This window comes from Mauremys mutica, chromosome 14 (genome assembly GCF_020497125.1).
Source record: "Mauremys mutica isolate MM-2020 ecotype Southern chromosome 14, ASM2049712v1, whole genome shotgun sequence".
Lineage (NCBI taxonomy): Eukaryota > Metazoa > Chordata > Testudines > Geoemydidae > Mauremys > Mauremys mutica.
Genome location: NC_059085.1, coordinates 21,477,579 through 21,497,799, shown reverse-complemented (window position 1 = coordinate 21,497,799; position 20,221 = coordinate 21,477,579). Strand labels below are relative to the sequence as shown.

Sequence of the window (20,221 nt, the reverse complement as noted above, 5' to 3'; positions counted from 1 at the left end):
TCACATTCAGTCATATGGTGCACTGTATCATGTTACATTACCTTATATGAAACATTGGCTTGATTAAGTAGTCATTTTAATAGCAATTGTCTGATTAAAAATGTGATGATATGCTTGGGTCAAATTTTCTATGGGCCTGTATGAATGCACCTGCAAACACTTGGCTGCCAGAGGAGCAAGCCGGCTGGAGAATGAAACTCCTGCCACCAAGCTGCTGAGAAGCTGCACAGAGACAGCACCCTGAGAGGCGATGACAAGATCTACAGGTTGGAGAAGCCTGCAGAAACCAAGGGAGGTAGGAAGGAGATCAGGGCACAGCAGGAGGAGCTGTTGAGGCCTGATTCTGCCTGCCTGGTTTAAGGGTCCTGAGCTGGAACCCAGTGGAGTGGATAGGCCTGGGTTCCCCTAATGACCCCTCAAGGACTTAGGAACCAAAGGGATTTCCAGACCCTCTGGCTACCAGGACCAGGTGACCCTGCCAAGTCTAAGGGAAAACCCACACACTACAGTGGGACTGAAACTAATACTCTTCATAGACCAGAACAGGACTACCATAGAGATTCAGGCAGAAGTTGCTGCCTGACCTCGCCGGTCAGATCAGCAAACTCTGAGCAATGCCCTCTCTGACCAAAGGGGGCACTATTGCATTATCTTACCAGCTCTGACACATGTAAAGCCAATCCCTGGGGAAGTGAAACAACCCCATGTTACCAGGGCCTTACTGCATGAGCAGGGCAAGATTGTGAGGGTGGGAATCATCAGCATCAACTAGCCGTGCTGCATGTGCAATGAGTCGAGCTGGTCAGAAAACAGGCTTTCTCTCCTGTGGAAAATGTAGAATTTTTGAAAAATCTTTTGTCCTGACAAAAAGTCAAAAATTCAAAATTTTTCCAGAAGGGGGGGCAGGATAGCTCAGTGGTTTGAGCATTGGCCTGCTAAACTCAGGGTTGTGAGTTCAATCCTTGAGGGGGCCACTTAGGAATCTGGGGCAAAAAATCAGTACTTGGTCCTGCTAGTGAAGGCAGGGGGCTGGACTAGATGACCTTTCAAGATTCCTTCCAGTTCTAGGAGATAAGATATCTCCATTAATTTAAAAAAAATATTTTGAAAGATTGAAAAAAAAATCAGTTTTGGGAAAACTGAATTGGAATTTTTCAGCATGCTTCCCATGCTGCCAAAGTCCCTAGGTTGCTTGGGGTCTCAGGCAACCCAGGGAGCCATCTGTCAAAGTAGCCAGCTGCCTGAAGGATTAGGGAGTCTGAGAAGTTAGGCAATCTGGGACTGGTGATCCAGACTCCCTGGGGAGTTGGTCAACACCAGAAGCTAGTGCTAGGGGAGTTGGGGAGCTGGCTGCCCAGGCAGTCAGGGAATGGGGCAGCCAGGCAGCTGGTGGGCTGGGGATCTCAGTGACCAGGACAGCAAGAAACCTGCCAGGTTTCCATCAAAAGTTCAATTGAAATTGAAACAGTCCCATGGACCATTTCAAGTTGAATGAATTGGCATTTTTCCATGGAAAAACTTTCTGTTGGAAAACTTCCGATGGCATTAAGCAATAAGCTCTGGTCACCAGTACAGGCCATACGGGAGGACCAGACCTCTTGATATTATCAGGGCCATCCCAATTTGAGGATTTTTTCCTTATACAGGCAACTATCTCTCTCCTCCCCACCACCCCCTGGAAAAAAAAGTCTCCTGATTTTTCACACTTGCTATTTGATCACCCTAAGGCCATAAAACAAAGAAGCAGACATGGCCTGCTATGTTCCTCCTCTCTCCCTGGTCAGAGTGGGGTTTTGGACCCGTGATCTGTGCAGTCAATAGACTCACTGAGTGTGCCTCTGGCAGGCCCACAGCCCACACAATGCAGGGAAGTCCTCACCTAGTGCTTTCTTCCATGGCACATGAGGATGCAGACGCCTCCTTCACAGGGTCTCTACTGCTATTGTCCCCCTGCACATCCTATCCCCATCTTTACAGCTGCCTTTTGGCCATCTATTGGGCACTGCAGGGGTTGATCCTTATCTGTTTTAGGAATATATAAATGTTTTATGAACATTTTGATGTCTTCACTTCTCTACCAGAACCTGAATACTCACAACAACCTATGAAAGTCTGAGCATGTGAACTTAATTGAGTTCATATTCCCCAAAAGGTGGAACTCTGGAAAAAATTTGACATGACTTATTCTTTTCAGAAGATATGGACCAGATTGTGAAAAATGCTCAGCGTCCTTGTTCTCAATGGGAGCTGTTGACTTCTAGACTCTTCTGAAAATCTACCCACTTACTTAGGTGCTTAAGTGGAAGCAGTGGACTGCTGAGTGTGACCCAGGCACCTCTTGATGCCACCTGACAGAGGGCACCGAAGGGAGGCATGCAGCTTTACTGTGCATATACCTAGTTCAGATACATGCATAGTAATTCACCAAAGGGTGGCTTGTAAGATCTCTACCAAGAGCCAGTAGCTTACTGGTCATCATAGTCACTGCAAAATGTATGTATGAGTAAGATATAAGAAGTTATGTTTCTGTAAGGAAAATTATGTTCTTAAGGTATGTAACTTAAGGCAGGTCAGCACAAGATGATAAACATGCTCCTGTCAGATAGGAAGGAAGACATTCTTCTCTCTCTGTGGCTGGTCATTCTGTATGTTGTCCGTTTCACAATGGTAGTGGTGATACAAAACTCCTCAAGATAGTTAAGTCCAAAGCAGACTGCAAAGACCTTCAAAGGGATCTCACAAAACTGGGTGACTGGGCAACAAAATAGCAGATGAAATTCAATGTTGATAAATGCAAAGTAATGCATGTTGGACAACATAATCTCAACTATACATATAAAATGATGGAGTCTAAATTAGCTGTTACCATTCAAGAGAGAGATTTTGGCATCACTGTGGATAGTTCTCTGAAAACATCCACTCAATGTGAAGCAGCAGTCAAAAAAGCTAACAGAACGTTGGGAATAATTCAGAAAGGGATAGATAATAAAACAGAAAATATCATATTGTCTCTATATAAATCCATGGTATGCCCACATCTAGAATACTGAGTGCAGATGTGGTTGCCCCATCTCAAAAAAGATAGATATATTGGACTTGGAAAAGATTCAGAAAAGGACAAAAAATGATTAGAAGTATGGAACAGCTTCCATATGAGGAGAGATTAATAAGATTGGGACTTTTCATCTTGGAAAAGAGCCGACTAAGGGAGTTTATGATAGAGGTCTATAAAATCATGACTAGTGTGGGGAAAATAAATAAGTAAGTGTTATTTACTCCTTCTCATAACACAAAAACTATGGGTCACCAAATAAAATTAATAGGTAGCAGGTTTAAAACAAGCAAAAGGAAGTATTTTTTCACATAACACACTCTCAACCTGTGGAACTCATTGCCAGGGGATGTTGTGAAGGCCAAAGCTATAATGGGGTTAAAAAAAGAACTAGATAAGTTCAGAAAGGCTAGGTCCATCAATGGTTATTAGCCAGGATGGGCAGGGATGGTGTCCCTAGCCTCTGTTTGCCAGAAGCTGGAAATGGGTGGCAGGGGATGGATCTTTTGATGATTACCCGTTCTGTTCATCTCCTGCGGGCACCTGGCATTCAGGGGCGGCTCCAGGCCCCAGCACGCCAAGCGCGTGCTTGGGGCAGCATGCCGCGGGGGGTGCTGTGCCGGTCGCCGGGAGGGCGGCAGTCGGCTCTGATGGACCTCCCACAGGTGTACCTGCGGAGGGTCCGCTGGTCCCGCGGCTTCGGTGGAGCATCTGCAGGCACGCCTGCGGGAGGTCCCCTGGAGCCACGGGACCAGCGGATCCTCTGCAGGCACATCTACGGGAGGTCCACCGGAGCCATGGGACCAGCGGACCCTCCGCAGGCACGTCTGCGGGAGGTCCACCGGAGCTGCGGGACCGGCGACTGGCAGAGCGCCCCCCGCGGTGTGCCGCCATGCTTGGGGCGGCGAGATGGCTAGAGCCACCCCTGCTGGCATTGGCCACTGTCAGAACACAGGATACTGGGCAAGATGGACCTTTGGTCTGACCCAGTATGGCCGTTCTTATGTTCTGATGTGGCCTATCTACAGTCTGAGCTGAACACTTATCAAGATATTGTAAAATCGACCAGAAGGAGCACATGGGGGGAAAAACAACTAGTGGGGCGTGGGGAAGAATCCAGTTTGAGTTAAAACAATGGATTGTTGGGGGTTTAACTTAGGCTGCAAAGCTTCACCCTTCACCAAGGAGACAGGCAGTGAGCAGTTTTATCTTATGAAAGGCGGGTCCCAGCCAGCCTAGCTGGAAAACACCTGCAAAGACTTTGGGTGAGTTAAACTTAATTAGACAAGACAGTATCTTGTTAATTAATTATATGCTCTAGAAGACAGGCTATGCCTTTATTTTACATGTAACTGTTTGTTTCCAATATTTTTTACTTGATTCGCTGTACTTTGTTAAATAAACTTTCACATGTTTTCAATATAAATGTATTTAAATGCTGTGTGTTAAACAGAGCGGTGATCTGAAGAGAAACTGGTAAGTGGGTGCGTACAGCTATTTTGGGAGCAGTGGGTCTGTGAATTGTGTGTGACTAGTGGACCAGGGGCTGGTCACTCCAGGGGATGCTCAGAATGAGCGCTGGAATGTGCCTCTCGCTAATCTGTAGAAAGAGAGCAGGGCCTGATTAGGCCTGGAGAGCAGTGCTTATATTGCCCGTGGCTGGTAGGGTTGGGGAGCTGACCCCTGACAGGCACAGATAAGGCTTCTTCATGCTAAGGGTGGGTGGTAGTGAGGTATCTCACAACCCCCGGTACCACTGGGAAGTGTCACACCGAGTTTTTTTGAAAATGCTTTCATTTTTTAAGGTCAACACATGGAAATGGAGGCTATCAAAGCCAAGTGTCTCAGTGACAAATATCTCTGCCTTTGCTTATTTTTGCTATGAGTAGCAGTTACTAGTGAAATTATTGTGATAATAAATGTATTAGAATTATATATATATCTAAAGAAATTTGTATTGATTCCACATTCATTACAGTGATATTTTAATCATATTACATCATTTAGTTTCAGCCTTAACTCTTGGAGAATGACTATATGTGCAGAAATTAATCATCTAAATCAAATTATCATTGATTTGTTTTTAATCTAGAGAACTTCTTCCTAAATCTATTTCCAGCCTTTGATTATTGTGATAAATGGCTTAGAGAGTTTGTTGCTCCTGTAGAAAGTATGTTTTTCAGCTTGAAGGCTATAGTTCAGATTCCAAGGATATTCTAGTGAAATGAATTAGCTGGTCTTAACTGAGCTGCAAAGAGACTGGAATTCACACTATAAAGACAGTACTTTTGTCTTACACCATGCACCTTACTTCTGTTTGGCTTAATGCAAAATCTTTGCTAAGGAAGAGAGTGAGTCTGATATTGATTGAGGTCTGATTTACTGCAGACATCCAGTGAAGTCCTTCTGATCAGTGATAGAATCCTTGGTGTGGCAGAAGTGTGGTAAAGATTTGGGAGGGAATCATTGCACTTATCAGAGAATTCTGCTGTGTATTGTTTCTTATTTAAAGATTTAGAAAATTTCCAGAAGTCCTCATGCTTTTTCAGTATGTGGCAAGTGCCTGAACGTAAATGTTTGAAAACCAGGAAATACAAAGTTAAAGCAGCTCTGCAGTGCACCTAGAGACTTGCAAAAGGGGTATCTAAATCCGTGTAGAATAATATACATCAATTAAACTACGAGGCCAATAACATCTTCACTGTGTGAATTTCTTATTTGTCAGTTACACCACTACATTGTTTTTTGCGTATGTGATATTACAATGAAGTGAGTAGTGTCTATGTGTAACACTTGTCTGTACTGGATAGAATCAGAACTGTTAACTGGTTTTCTTTCTACTACCTAATTGTCTTTTAGCTTAAAGAGTAGGGGGCATTGGAGCAGGAAGATCTATGCTCTATCCTGTCTCCAGGAAGTTCTGAATAGCTATGATGTGCAGCTAGTGATAACTGTGACATCCTAGGAGGACACGGATATGTAAAAATATTCTCGTATCTACTGTTGAGCAGTCCTGGTTTGCAACTTTGCTTATTAATTTAACAAACCTTAGCCCTTCAGAGCAACTTCATTATAAATCTCTCTCTTTTTTTCAGAGTCAGACTAATCTTACTGGGCTGTGTATGCTGTGTGTGTACAGGATCGAACAATAATAAATAGTTCCAGCCTTCTGTGGGCTGCTGGCTGCACAGTAATGAAAGAGGCAATATGTTCAAGGTACAAATCAAGATTGAAAGATCTCTTGTGAACTTTTAATGTAAATGTATACAATGCAATTAAAACCCCTGTACTTACATATTTCTTTTAGACTGCACTAATGGATTGATGGGAATAAGGTATGATATAAGACGGAAGAACTGATTAGAACAGACTAGAATAGTGGACAGATCAATAGGAACAAAACTTCCTAATATTTTGCATGCCTCTAGATTAAGTATTTATTCCACTGACTTTCAGCTCAGTGGCCTTCACCTAGAATTTTATAATTGTAAGATCGGAGTGCTTGATGCTCCTCAATTATCTTCTGAATAATATATATACAAATGTTGGTTGCAGTAAAAATCCTATGTTCATATAAAGCAAGCATCTGAATGTAAGGCCACTGTCATGGCAATTGAATCCATCTCACTAGAGTCTGCCTTTAGGAATGAGTGTAATGGTTTGAAGCCTAAGACAGTGGGCAGTTTTACTTGGAATCAAGGAGTGGCCTTACTTTCTTGATTTGAATCATGCTGAGAGAGCATGACCTATTTGCAGGGGCGGCTCCAGGCACCAGTGCACCAAGCATGTGCCTGGGGCAGCAAGCCATAGGGGGCTGCCTGCCAGTTGCCATGAGGGTGGCAGTCAGGCAGCATTCGGCAGCATGCCTGCAGGAGGTCTGCTGGTCCCGTGGCTTCGGCGGCAATTTGGCAGCGGGTACGCCGAAGGCACGGGACCGGCAGACCTCCGGCAGGCAAGCCGCCGAAAGCCGCCTGACTGCCATGCTTGGGGTGGCAAAATACATAGAGCCGCCCCTGCCTATTTGGACTTGTTTTGGGAATGAGGACATCTACTGATAGGTGCACAGATTGTTTACAGATAAGGTGTGCCTTGACTCTACAAAGCTTAAACATTTCCCAAAGAAATCAAGATCCTAACGTTTGTGTGGGTTTGGGGTGAAAGGACTCTTGGAATTTTCATGATTGCCATAATGACCAGTGACAAAACATGGATGAGGGAGAGTTATAGCACCCAACAGACTTGACTTTCTGTCAACTTGTGTTGTCAATAGCTGGTTAGAAAAAATTTACCACCATATTTTTTTCATTGGAATTTGCCATTTCAATTAAATATAAGTGTTTTGCAGACCTGTTTTGATTTTGACTAAGACAATTTGAAATGAAGCAAAATAAAAACATTGAATATTTTATTTCACTTTGACTTTATTGTTTTGTTTCATTCTGACTTTCTTTAAGAGTTTCCCATTCCATTTTGACTTGTTGCAGGGAAAATTCCATTTCAATGTAGTGTCAGTCACTCTTGTCACATATTGCTCGGTGTGCTTTTTCATTGGATGAGTGACCATTGAATTGGATTGATTAAGTTTGCCCACCACACAGTGACCTGCTGCAGGCTGACTGAGTGTTTATTTGGTTTGTCTGAAGCTGCAGATCCACTGATGCAGCATCTTATTCTCTGCTGAAAGAAACAGGCTGAGGAGTCGGACTATTAGGACAGGATTCCAGCAGCATATAGCAGGTATTGTCTGTATCACCCTCCTAGCTTGTGCTGCTGGCTACCACTGCTGTGTGAGGCAGCAATGATTCACTGATTTATTTCACCTTGTGAAGGCTGCCTCTACCCCCATTCTTCAAGCTGAAAAGAGGGACTTTAAAGTAGCAGTTGTCTGAGGGGAAAAATGTTTCTGATGCTGGTGCTAGGACAAGCAACAAAGAGTTTGCACCATCCCTCACTGAGACCCTGTCTCAGAGCTATCAGTGGAAGTAGCAAACCCGCAATGCAAGGCAGCTCAAAAGTGGGAATCCTCATGGAACAGTTTAGGATGGCGGGAAAAAGGAAGACCACTTCTAGAGGCTTGAGTTTGCTCAGTGGAGAATCTGTTGCATGAATTCTGCACCATGAATCCCAGGAAGTGACTGGAGAAAATTCTGAACGAGAATCCTGTCCTGGCAAACAGTAACTGGCAATGTTTCATGTACCATATACTGGGTAATAACATGAACAGACTCCATGCTTTTAAATCTAAACAGACTCTTTAGTAAGAGAACTAAAAATTTACAGAGATGTTGTAATTGCAGCTACTCTTCAAGCCATGTGCACACAGATGACTTTCTAGTGCTGTCTCTAAACTTTTCCCTCCTGCAACTTTTGCTCCTCCCTCTAAGTTCCATGCAGGTTGCTACAGACAGAATCCATTTTGCCTGAGGCAGATGGCTCCTCTGGGAGAGGAATATGCCCTGAGGCATGATCAATCAGTTAGATGCAGAGGTGGTGTTAGTAGTGAGAAGGAGGAGGAGGTTAGTGGTGCAACTCCAGTTACTGCACACTGATCACAAGCACCTTATTGCCATGAAATTGGACACAAAATGTATGGATGCTAACTATGGACAGGTTTCCTTTCTCTCACCTGGAAGGTGAGGTCTTCAAGTGCATCATAGCTACAGCTATCCTCAGGTGGCAAATGTCTAGACACTCCTATTTTGTAAAAAAGATCAGATCTTCTGTGCTGCTCTGGGAGTCTTGGCTAACTAAAAGGTGGGAGGGTGTACCTGAGTACTGCCATGTGGACCAGTGGTCAGACAGCTGACTACTTGACTGTTATGGTGAGCAGCAGCAGCAGCAAGACCAATATGGCAACATTTATACTCTCACTTGGTGGCATACCATGCTTTGCATGTTTGGAATTGAAGAAGATCATGTCTCCCGGAACATCTTAGACAAACTGCATGCAGTCATGGAGGAGTGGGTGGGACCGTGGAAGACTCGTCCCATGGGACAGCCTGGCTAATCTGCAGGGCTGTAGCCTTGGCTTGCCACTTCAGGAACCCCTCACACTCTTTCTGAAAGGTGGTGTGGATGCACTCCTGGGCCTCTTGCCCTTTCCTGAGCTGCAGCTGCCCACTCCCACAGCACCTCAGACAGAACGTGCAGCTCCTCCCACTCCTGCCACACTGAGGAGAGCACCTCAGTTGCCTCTCCCTTGTGACTTGCAGATGCGCCATGCCCAGTCCCATTCCTACAGGACAGGACCCACATAAGGTGTTGGCAGCTGCATCTGGGCCCACAAGGGAGTGTGGGGCTGAAGAGCCAGCCCAATGTTGTATGACCCTCAGTGGCCAGTACAGGGCAGGCAGCTCTGGTAGGGGGCTCCGGGTCATCCCTATCACCTCTAGGTACCACCTTCTTAGGTAGCACCAGAGAGCACTGGTCCCAGACTCCCTCCCCCAATGAATATATTGGGACCACCCTTCCCAGTCATAGACTCATAGACTTTAATGTCAGAAGGGACCATTATGATCATATAGTCTGACCTCCTGCACAATGCAGGCCACAGAATCTCACCCACCCGCTCCTGTAACAAACCCCTAACCTATGTCTGAGTTATTGAAGTCCTCAAATCATGGTTTGAAGACCTCAAACTGCAGAGAATCCTCCAGCAAGTGACCTGTGCCCCATGCTGCAGAGGAAGCCATATTTTTCTGCTCTGCAAACACTGAAAAGTGCTACCATATATTGGAGTGGTATTGGGACCAGGTGAGGGCTCTGTCCTCCACCTCCTCTTGCCCTCACGCCCACCTGACCTTCCCATCATCCATCCTAGCCAATTTTTTTAGGTCAGTCCTACTCTTCTTCTACCTTCTCTTCAACCCCTTTCCTACCCTGATGAAATGATGCACTGAAAATTGCAAGCTAAATGACTACTAGTGGACTTCCTTTTCCAGGTCAAAAATGGTCAGGTGTTTCATTTTTACTTTAATCGATACAAAACATTTTAGAGACACAACATGGGTGAGGTAATATCTTTTATTGGACCAACATCTGTTAGTGAAAGAGACAAGCTTTTGAGCTACGCCGAGATCTTCTTAAGTCTGGTCTAATAGGTGTTACCTCATGCACATGTCTCTCTAATATCGGACCAACACTGCATAAAATATTTTTACATTCTTGACATGAAAACTTTCACAATTATTGAAATGAAATATTTCATTTTTTTCAAACAGATTTTTTTTTCAGAATTTTTTCATAGAGAATTTCAAAAATTTTGGTTTTTGTTTCAAATCTGAACAAAACCAAATTTGAAATCTCAAAATCCTCCTTAAAATTGAGCAGTTGTCTTTGCAGCTCTAGTCTTGTCCCTTTTCTTTGCTCTTATTTTTTGCTTTATGCTGTGGGTCTAATGGGTGTCCAGCCAACTATGCCTCAGGCTTTGGTGTCACTTGGGATTTGACAATGGATCTTAGCTATCTTGGATGTGGTCCTTGTCTGATGCTGCCCCAGCTGATTCTGCTGTTGACAGTGAGATGGAACCTTTGCCTGTTAAACTGACTCTGCCTCCAGCTCTACAGCTACCAGCCAGACTGAACTTCTCTGGAGGCAGGCGTTTGTTCCTGCCTGCCTGAGAGAGGGTGCCAGTTTTGGTCTGATGTAACAGCTCTACAACCAGCCACCTGCATCTGGCCATAACAGAACATTTTTCTTTTCTTTTCTCCCCCCCGCCTTCTTGGATCTTTTCTTTGGCTCTGTTTGTTTGAGCAAAATTGATTTAACAGAATCACAGCTCTGCAAGTGAGCTGAAAACATTTTGTCTGCAACCTATTTAATGGTGTCAGTATAATCTTAGTGATATTGCCATTATGAACATATTAATACTACCATCATAACTTAAGAGAAGTGTGAGAGACAAAGCTGATTTTGTAATTTACATTTTCCCAGTGGTACATAATGAATAAAGTAAGAAGGTTACATCATGTGTGATTATCGAGAAGTTAGAGCCTGAGATCATAGGAAAACCCCCCAAAATGTAGTACTAGCTGTGAATTGAGAAGTATACAAATTAATCATGGCACCACTCACTATCTAAACTGGGGAGAGGGAAACAGTGGAGAACTAAGGGTTGGGAGGGGATAGGATGCTTAAGCTATTATGCAGTCTTTAGTAGATAGAGGCCATTGCAGAGGTACAGAGTCACCAGGATGTATGAATACTGTGACCATGCTGCTCTCCCACCTTGGAGTTGCCCATGTCATGGCCTACAGGGGGCCATCGTAAAAGAGGAACAAGCTGTGCCTGCCTTCTGTCCCTGTGCAACCCTAGCACTGTTGCAGCGATGAATCTGCCCCAATATCCCCTAAAGGTCTGCAGCAGCAGCAACTATACGAACCCCTTTGTGGAATCTAGACCATCAATGGTATTAGATGATCAGGGTATATCTACATTGCATTTAGATACCCATGGCTGGCCTGTGCTTGCTGACTTGGGCTTGTCAGGCTTGGACTCGTGGGGCTGTTTAATTGCAGTGTAGACATATCATCAGAGTCCTGTGTGCCAGGATTGTGCAAGGCTCCTAGGTAAGTTTTGCAAGGGATTGTGGGAAATAGCCTTTTACTTCTCTGTCAGGTAACCACATGAGGCTATACACAGTCTGGCCCGTTCTCCTCTGTATCTCATGCTAGCTAACAAAATGAGATTTTTTGGATGACTTTCTGAAGCTGTGAACAATATTATTCCATAAAATCTGCTATAAAGTATATCCAGCACTATCTGAGACTAATTCCATTTTGGGCAAAAACAGCATGTTAAACTATGTTTTACCGCCCCTAATAAACAAAGATTCATATCTACATTTATTTGGTTTGAGTTTTATGGAAGCAGCAGTTTTCTCACTACAATATGCCCAGATCAAAAAGTGTGTTCTTTTGAATTCAGATCAACCAAATAGGCATCTCTTTCTGAATTCATTCATGCAGCTGATCTCTAATCTTCAGCATAGCTGGGAGTTTCATATGATAAAAAGGGTTTAACTCATTTAGACTGAGTATTTTATGCATATGTACTATGTGCAACAGCTGGAAGCCAGAGAAATACCTCCCAGTAAACTATCAGTGGTTAATAAAAATTACTTTCTTTTCATGGATTTCCAATTTGCCAATTACCCACTAAAAATTTAGATTAGATGTCCTTTACCTAAATTATTGTACTATCTGCCAAATGCTTTCAGCATGTTTCTTTTCTGAAAGAAAATAGGGCATTGGTTGAAAAGGACAATAATGATAATTGAATATCCCAACACAAACTATATTATCTAACATGTAAATTCTATGCTCCATTCAAGACTCTGTGAATTTTGGTGTTATTTTGTTGAGACTAGTTCTCAGCATTTTCTATGGATGTCACTTTAGAAGACAATGTACTCATTCTCTCTCTCTCTCTCCCTTTTTTTAAGTTGAAAAGGAGTTGTGTGGTTAAAGAATTTCCAGGATACGTTTTTCTGCAAGTCAGCTGGTATTCACCATTTCAATTTTGATTTGAGTAATGACAGAGTTTTCTGTGACACTAAATAGATACTTTGTTGGACAGAGTGTAAATCAATAGTCAAGTTACTAATATTTACATAATAGCTTTTCTCAAATCCTGTTTAGAGAAAGGTGTAGGGCCTGATTTTCAGAGCTGCTGAGCACTTACAACTCCAAGTGAAGTCAATGGGAACAGCACATGCTCAGCACCTCTGAAAATCGGGGATCTTATATAAAAACAAAGCCACCAGTGGTAAATGTGACACAAATACAATAAGAGCCCAACACGATGTCCATGTTACAATATGAATGCTGGGAAGGTTGGTCTCTCCACCTGATGTGATAAGCTACAGGATGAAGAACTGTACTCACAGAATGAATCCTGTAGCAATCGTTGGCCGTTTCTGCTTGCTTCCCTAACACATAATTTGCAGAGCCCTGATTGTTACTAGTGGTGCCTCCAATGGCCATAGATGTTATTGCTACTTCTCACCTGCAGCTCATCACCCGTCTTTGTCAAACTTACTCTGTGAGTGCACATCCCCATTGCGATTATACTTGTGTTGGCTTGGTAGTATTATCACGCACACTTCTGGATTTGGACTACTTCTTACAATTAACAATTGTCTGTTCATAGCGCTGCCTCACACCATGTAAGTGTGGCCCCTTTTGCTCCCTGGCCTTATGACCAAATGATGTGTCCTTTGTTCTAAATAGCATTGCTGGACGGAACAGTGTTGGCTGCTGCTTTGGCATTTGAGCAGTATCTCTGTCCTTATCAGTGCATGATACACTCTAGGGGGACTCAGCTCACCCTGAGTGCAAACAGTTTAGTTTTCTGCATTTACCTTTTAGCATAGACATGTCGTGGGCTCTTGTATTTGTGTCATTTAAAGTTTCCACTGGCAGCTTCACTTTGATAATAATGAAAATTACTCTAATTTCTGTATAAAAATACTAATAAGAACTTAGGCAATCTCTTGTTTTAAGTGACCACCCAAAGAATCCCCAAACACTGAATACACGGCTATTAATCTACGTTAACCTCAGATTTGTGTCAGTTTACAGTTTGCAATAACATTTGGCCAGCTATGTAGTTTTTTCAGTCCATCAGTCTCAAAGCAGTTTACTAAGGTGGATGTGCATCAGCAGGTTGGAGGAGCCTCACCTTTACGGGACGCAACAAATACAGCAGCAGCTGCAGCAGCAGCATGCTCCTCACACTTTGCTCTAGCAGCACTAATGAAAGGTTTTGGCAAAGGCAGAAATCCCAGTGGGTGCCAGATTGGCACTGGCAGCTACTGTGTTTTCCTTTTAGGATTTTTAAAAAAAAATTCAACCTGTTCTATAAGATGCTGCTGCAGACTGAGATGAGGGGAGAGAGAGGGAAAATAATTAGTGCTCATTTACAAGTCACTTTTCTGCCACAGCCTTTTGCCCCTGTGTCTCTAAATTCTCCATCATACTAATTAGGAATAACACTTGAAGGACTAAAGTCAAGGACAGTCTCTGGAAAGAGCTGTAAAGGGTAAGAGCTTCTCTGAAACATTATTATGCTGTAGCTTCTTATGGGGGTTGGCCAGTATTTTCAAATGGAGATGCCTAAAGATGTTCACTGACTGTCAATCCACACTTAGACACCTACAAATCACGTCACTTATGGCCCAAGCCTGCCGCAGTAAAGTCAATGAGAGTTTTGCCAATGATGTCAATGGTAGTAGGATCAGGCCCTTATTTAGGTGCGTATATCTATATTTAGGCATCTAACTTGAGGCGACCAAATTTTATATTTTGGCCACTGTATATTTTGAGGAGTTGTGGGTACTCATCATCTCAGGAGAACAGGCCCTTTGTGTACTGTACTGCTATGTGCAGTTCTGCATGTACTATGGCTCCTTATTCTGCATGTTTCTCTTGTGCTTATTGATTTGGAGCCAGCATTTTTTCTACCCATATTGGAGAGCCTGGCTTTAATGACTGGTGCCATGATTGACCACTGGTGAGCATCTGTTGGCTCAGTCTTGTGCAAAGTTGTGGTGGTGATGGAGCCCTTTCCCCATGCCCTCTTTCCCTGTCCCGTATAAAACTCTTTCATTGGGTGATGCCAGGAAAGAATGTGAAGTACAGAGTGTGGGGGAAGGCCTAGAGGAGTTTGAGTATTATGAGGAGTTTGGGAGCTACTTGAGGATGTTGGTTGAAGTCCAGGTTAGCGTATTGGAATGTATCGGCCTGGTAGATGTGTACTGTGCTCAAAATGGAAACATGCTTAAAATATGCTGCAGCTGGAGCTTGGTCCCAGGTTTGATGTTGAAGCTCTAGAGTGACCAGACAGCAAATGTGAAAAATCGGGACAGGGGGTGGGGGGGTTATAGGAGGCTATATAAGAAAAAGACCCAAAAATTGGGACTGTCCCTATAAAATCAGGCTATCTGGTATGTAGCTCTTCATGTATATGTACATGTACATGTGGCACCCTATGTAGAACCTTATTTTCAGAGATGTTGAACGCCCACAGCTCCCAGTAGGTTCAGCAGGAGTTGTGGGGGGTCAGCATTGCTAAATATCAGCCCATTATCTCCTTGTGGATAATCCTGCTTTAAGTTTTGAAAATCATACTGAATTCACACATGGCTGAATTGTGCTGCTTTTCTGTTTCTTACATCGTGGGGCTGCTTTTTACTTTTAAGGGGCTCCCACAACTTTGTCAGCTTTTACATTTAGTGGGTGCTAAAATATGGAGGGGATGGCATTATCACAGCACATTATTGCTGCAGCATCTTCAAAGTGAGCTCCAGACATGTGCAGTGTTTTCACTAAACAAGGTTATGTCTACACTGCAGCTAGGAGTGTGCCCCCCGCCTGAGCAGACAGACAGGCGCTAGCTCTGCTCGAACTATTGTGCTCAAAATAGCAGGGTGGACGCTGTGGCACGGGCAGTGGCATGGGCTAACTGCCCAAGCACAATCCTGCCTGATCCCTTCAGTCCAAGTTGGGTCCAAATGTGCCACCACCTGTGCCACAATATCAACACTGCTATTTTTAACATACTAGTTCTGTTCAAGCTGATGCATGTCTGTCTACTTGGGCTGCTAGGCACATTCCCAGCTGCAGTATAGACACACCTCAAGAGATGTTCCAGGAAGAGTGTGATCAGCTTTGGTTTGGAGCTAAACAAGTGATAGATTTCTTCTCAAAATCTGTCTGCAGGAGGAGCAGATATGGCTATGTAAATTAGTGCAGAATGTGTCTGCTTGTTTATTAAGTGATGCATCACACAGAGAACATTCTCTGCTAACTTCACTAGCAATCTTCACTAGCTCCCAGTTAGTTTTCAGGTTAAGTTTAAGCTGTTGATTTTGACATGTAAAGCCTTAAATGCTTTGGGACTTGGTTACCTGAGACACCATGTCTCTCTCTGCGTGACACTGCTGCAGCTGTGATCAGCATGGTTCCTATGCTGATAGCCCCCTGTTTAAAAGGAATGGGGCTATGTGCAAGGGTGTATTCTATATGAGTTCTTCAACTCTGGACCTCAGAGTTGGACTTATAGTGTGTACTGCATAGTGCCTTTATTTTCTTAGGCTTTTGTTGCAGGGTTAGGTTAAGCAATAGAGAGTGGTCTGATACTGGGGAGATGAGGGCCATATAACCACATAAGTAATGGTTAGCCAAGGTAAGTCATTTTGTTCACCAGTTTTTATTTTATCTGTGGCAGTTGGTTTAGATAGGCATCGTAGATGTGTACTGTGCTCCCATCAAAACAACAAAATCAGAAGAGAGAGAGAGATCTTATTTCCCAGCTTATCAGAGGATATTAAAAACAATGGACCAAAGGAAATAAACAAACACCAATATTTTAGTGACCTTCACAAACTGGCATAGAACAACTGATAACAAATACAGAATTTTAAAAAAGCTCATGATTAATCATGTAGAGTAAGAACTTTTGGAGAAGCCCAGCGTAGCTTGTGTTATTCATGCTTGTCAACCCTGCTGAATAATTTACTTAAAATAAATGAGAGAGAATAGCAAGTTGCTATGCAAAAGGAGCCAAATGGTTTTTGCTTTATATTTGAAACCTGTTCAAACTACTTAAACAGGTGAACCCATTTTTGATAGTAGTTATTTTGGGTTACAGACAGTTATGTATTAAAAATATGTGGAATATTTTTGGAAGAAGAAGAAAATGTTGTTAGGATATCCGCACAGCGCCTGCTTGGGATTGCAGGTGTATCAGCTTTTGGTAATAACTGATTTTAAAGAGTTAAAGTCCTGTTTGTCAATTGATATCTAAATCAGTTTGATCTAGTACAGCAGTTACATTATGTTAAAGGCCTTTTCTTAAAACTTATTTTGGACAAAGTTGGGCTGCAAAATGTGTGTTAAGAAATAAGGCCGCAGTCTTCCAAAGGATTTGGTACATACTTAACTTTATGCATCTAAGTAGTACCATTGAAGTCAATAGACTGCTTGTGTGTATAAATTTAAGCATATATTTAAGTCTTTGCAGGACTGGAGCCATAAACATTAATTTACAATTTAGTTCTTCTCTGGTGAAATTATTTTCTAAAAATAAAATGGACAAAAATGCAGAAATACGTGATATAAAAGTGATAGGACAGGTTACAAATTTTTGGTAACAAATACAGGAACATCTCTAGACTACCCAGAGTTTGGTGTATTTCTTCAGGTTTTACATTTATATTTCATATATTTTTCAATACTATTTCTTTTTAAACTACTTTTCGTAGGCAGCTGAAATTTTTTCAAGACACATTTTTAAAAAACAGGACAGATAGCATCATTATTTACTAGTCTCTGTCTCCCTGAAAAGGAATTAAACACACAATGATCTGATTTTAGCTGACACAAGCTGCATAGATCAGTCATTCTGTCCTTAACTCACCCCATTGCAACCAGGAGAAAAAAACCCACGGATTTGGAACCCCATCCCTACACAATTATCTGCTCCCTTGATGTTCCCTGCTTCTAACTATAAATGTTTTATCTTGCCCCAACCATCGTGGCAATGAATGTGCAGGTCAAAAGTATTAGCAGGCTGTTCCTTCTCACACTCTGTTTTATTGCCCTTATCCCTTGTTGGTTTCATTTCAGTGATTTTCCTATTTCTCTTTCAACTCAGCTGATCTGCATAAACCAAGTTTTGGATTTTCAACACTGTTGTGTGTGTGTGTGTGTGTGTGTCTCTCTCTCTCTCTGTGTTATGTTCTTTTCTCTGAACTCTCTTCTCCTGGAAATCCTCTTCTCAGTTGCTGCCTCCTGCAGCTCGTCTCACTGATTTTCAATCATTTTCATAATTGTTTGACTTTTTCTATTCTAGCATGAATCGCTCCTCTTCCTTAACTTTGAAATGAATATCATCCCAGGAGTCTTATGCATCTTCACTCTCTGCAGTCTCTCTCAGGCCATTTCTATGCTACAGACTTGCCAACACAAGTTACATTGTCACAAAGCAGGGGTAGACAACTGTTTTTTGTCCGCGGGAAGTGGCGCGGGCCGAGGGATGTGCTGGCCGCCCTTCCTGCAGCCCCCATTGGCCTGGAGCGGCGAACCGCGGCCAGTGGGAGCTGTGAACGTGGCAGGTAAACAAACCGGCCCGGCCCACCAGGGGCTTTCCCTGAACAAGCAGCGGACCGGCTTTGAGAACCACTGCTCTGCTTGACCCTGCAGTTTGGGGGCCTGTTAGGAATTGTGTGGTGCCTGGTGTACATCTATGAATATAACACTGTCAATACACCTATTAATTTTGTGGTGCTTGCTGTACATTTATGATCATTACACCGTATTTATCACTGATCCTGTGGGTTGTCACACTGTACAATAACAAGTAAGTAGGTGCTTTTCAGTATTGGTAGGCATTCTCCAGCATATGTTGGGAACTAATAAAAATGAATAATTTTCCAAACAATAGAATTTTATTGAGTAATGAAAATACTTTTAAAAAGTTCTGTGCAAGTTAAAAGCGAATACCATAAAAACTTAATACATTTATGGAACAGAGCTTAAGAAGTTACAAATACAGCAATCAAGGCTCTCACAGGTCAGTGTATGTGAAGCTGTGTTTGTCCTTAACGTCCCCTAATGTTTTGTGGTAGGGACGTGACCCCTGTTGCCAAGTGGAATGTTGAGAGGGTGCTATAATGGAGATCTCCCTTGACTGTAAAAGGAAGCGAGCCCATGACTGTTGAACCTGTAGGTCCACAAGAGTCTGCGATATCTGTGGTTGCTGCCAGAGAGGCCCCATTATGCCCTGGTGCATCTCCCTCTCCTTTTGCTGTTGGGACTCCTTGGCCTTTCGCCTGTCCACTCTTTCCTTCTTCATACTGTCTGCAATATTCATCTTCCAAGCTCTTTGCTCATGGTCTGATGCATCACTGGCTTGTGGGACCTTGTTGAGCATGTCATCCCAAGACCTCTTCCTTCTCCTCCTTATCAGGCTCAGGCATTCTGCTGGTGTGTAGGGGGCATCCCTCAAGGGTGAAGTGGCAGCAGCTATAGATAAAACACACACGGGTACCATTGTCAGTGTAGTAATAATGGAAAGTGAAAGTTAAGATTCAGAACTCCCTTCTCTTGCCCCCCTAAAGTGTTAAACAAGACATGCTTATTGACATTTCTGTTTTGGTGTGTTTGTGCCATGGCACCACTGACAGCACCAGCCTTGGTGAATATGGCCTGCCAGGGATGGGGGAAATGGGGAGGGGATTGCTCAGTTGCATGAAACTATGAGTATAGGGTAATAGCACTGAATACTGGCACCACTTTCCACAGGCAGTAGTGATTTTAGCTAATTTCTCATTCCTGAGGGTAACAAATGCACAGAGAGCACAGCTGCTCTTGGTGTTCTGAAGCCACCCATGTGCCTCTAGCCTGTTTACTGTAATGGTGCATGCTGACTGGCATGGGAAAGTGTCCTACTGGGGAGGGAGAAATGAGGCTGCCATCTCTGGAAACCTTCAAGAGAGGACTGTGGAAAACCTCCATGAAAGTTTCATCAAGATATCTCAGGATTCAAGGGACATCCCTGTGTTCATAAACAAAATGTTCTGCATAGACTCATGGACTTTAAGGTCAGAAGGGACCATCATGATCATCTAGTCCAGTGATTTTCAACTTTTTGCGGACCCCTAACAAATTCTAAATGGTGTGGATCCCTTTGGAAATCTTAGACATAGTCTGTGGACCCCCAAGGGTCCACAGACCACATGTTGAAAACCACTGTTCTATAGTAATGACAACGTTTCATGGACCCCTTAGACATAGTGTGTGGACCCCAAGTTGACCCTCCAAGGGTCTGTGGACCCCAAGTTGAAAACCACTGATCTAATCTGACCTCCTGCACATTGTAGGCCACAGAACCTCACCCAACCACTCCTGTAATAGACTCTTAACCTCTGGCTGAGTTACTGAAGTCCTCAAATCATGATTTAAAAACTTCAAGTTACAGAGAATCCAGCATGGCCTCTTCCCGCCTAACTGTACAGGGGAATGAAATCAGATAACTACTCTATTTCTCTTTGTTGTGCTATCTCTTCTAGTATGAGTAAATTAATGAAAAGTCAATAGTTGTGTCATATTAAGTTGGGGGTGCCATTACTATAATGGGAAATATATTTACACACTTACCCCCATGTTC

General features: G+C 43.1%; 1 long non-coding RNA gene across 1 annotated transcript in view; it reads left to right on the top strand.

Annotated features, from left to right (window-relative positions):
• LOC123349265 overlaps positions 1 to 20,221 on the top strand; it is a 151,116-nt gene that overhangs the window by 106,314 nt on the left and 24,581 nt on the right. The window contains exon 3 of the long non-coding RNA XR_006573447.1: positions 6,148 to 6,268. This is a non-coding gene — a long non-coding RNA (uncharacterized LOC123349265). The remainder of the gene's footprint in view (positions 1 to 6,147; positions 6,269 to 20,221) is intronic.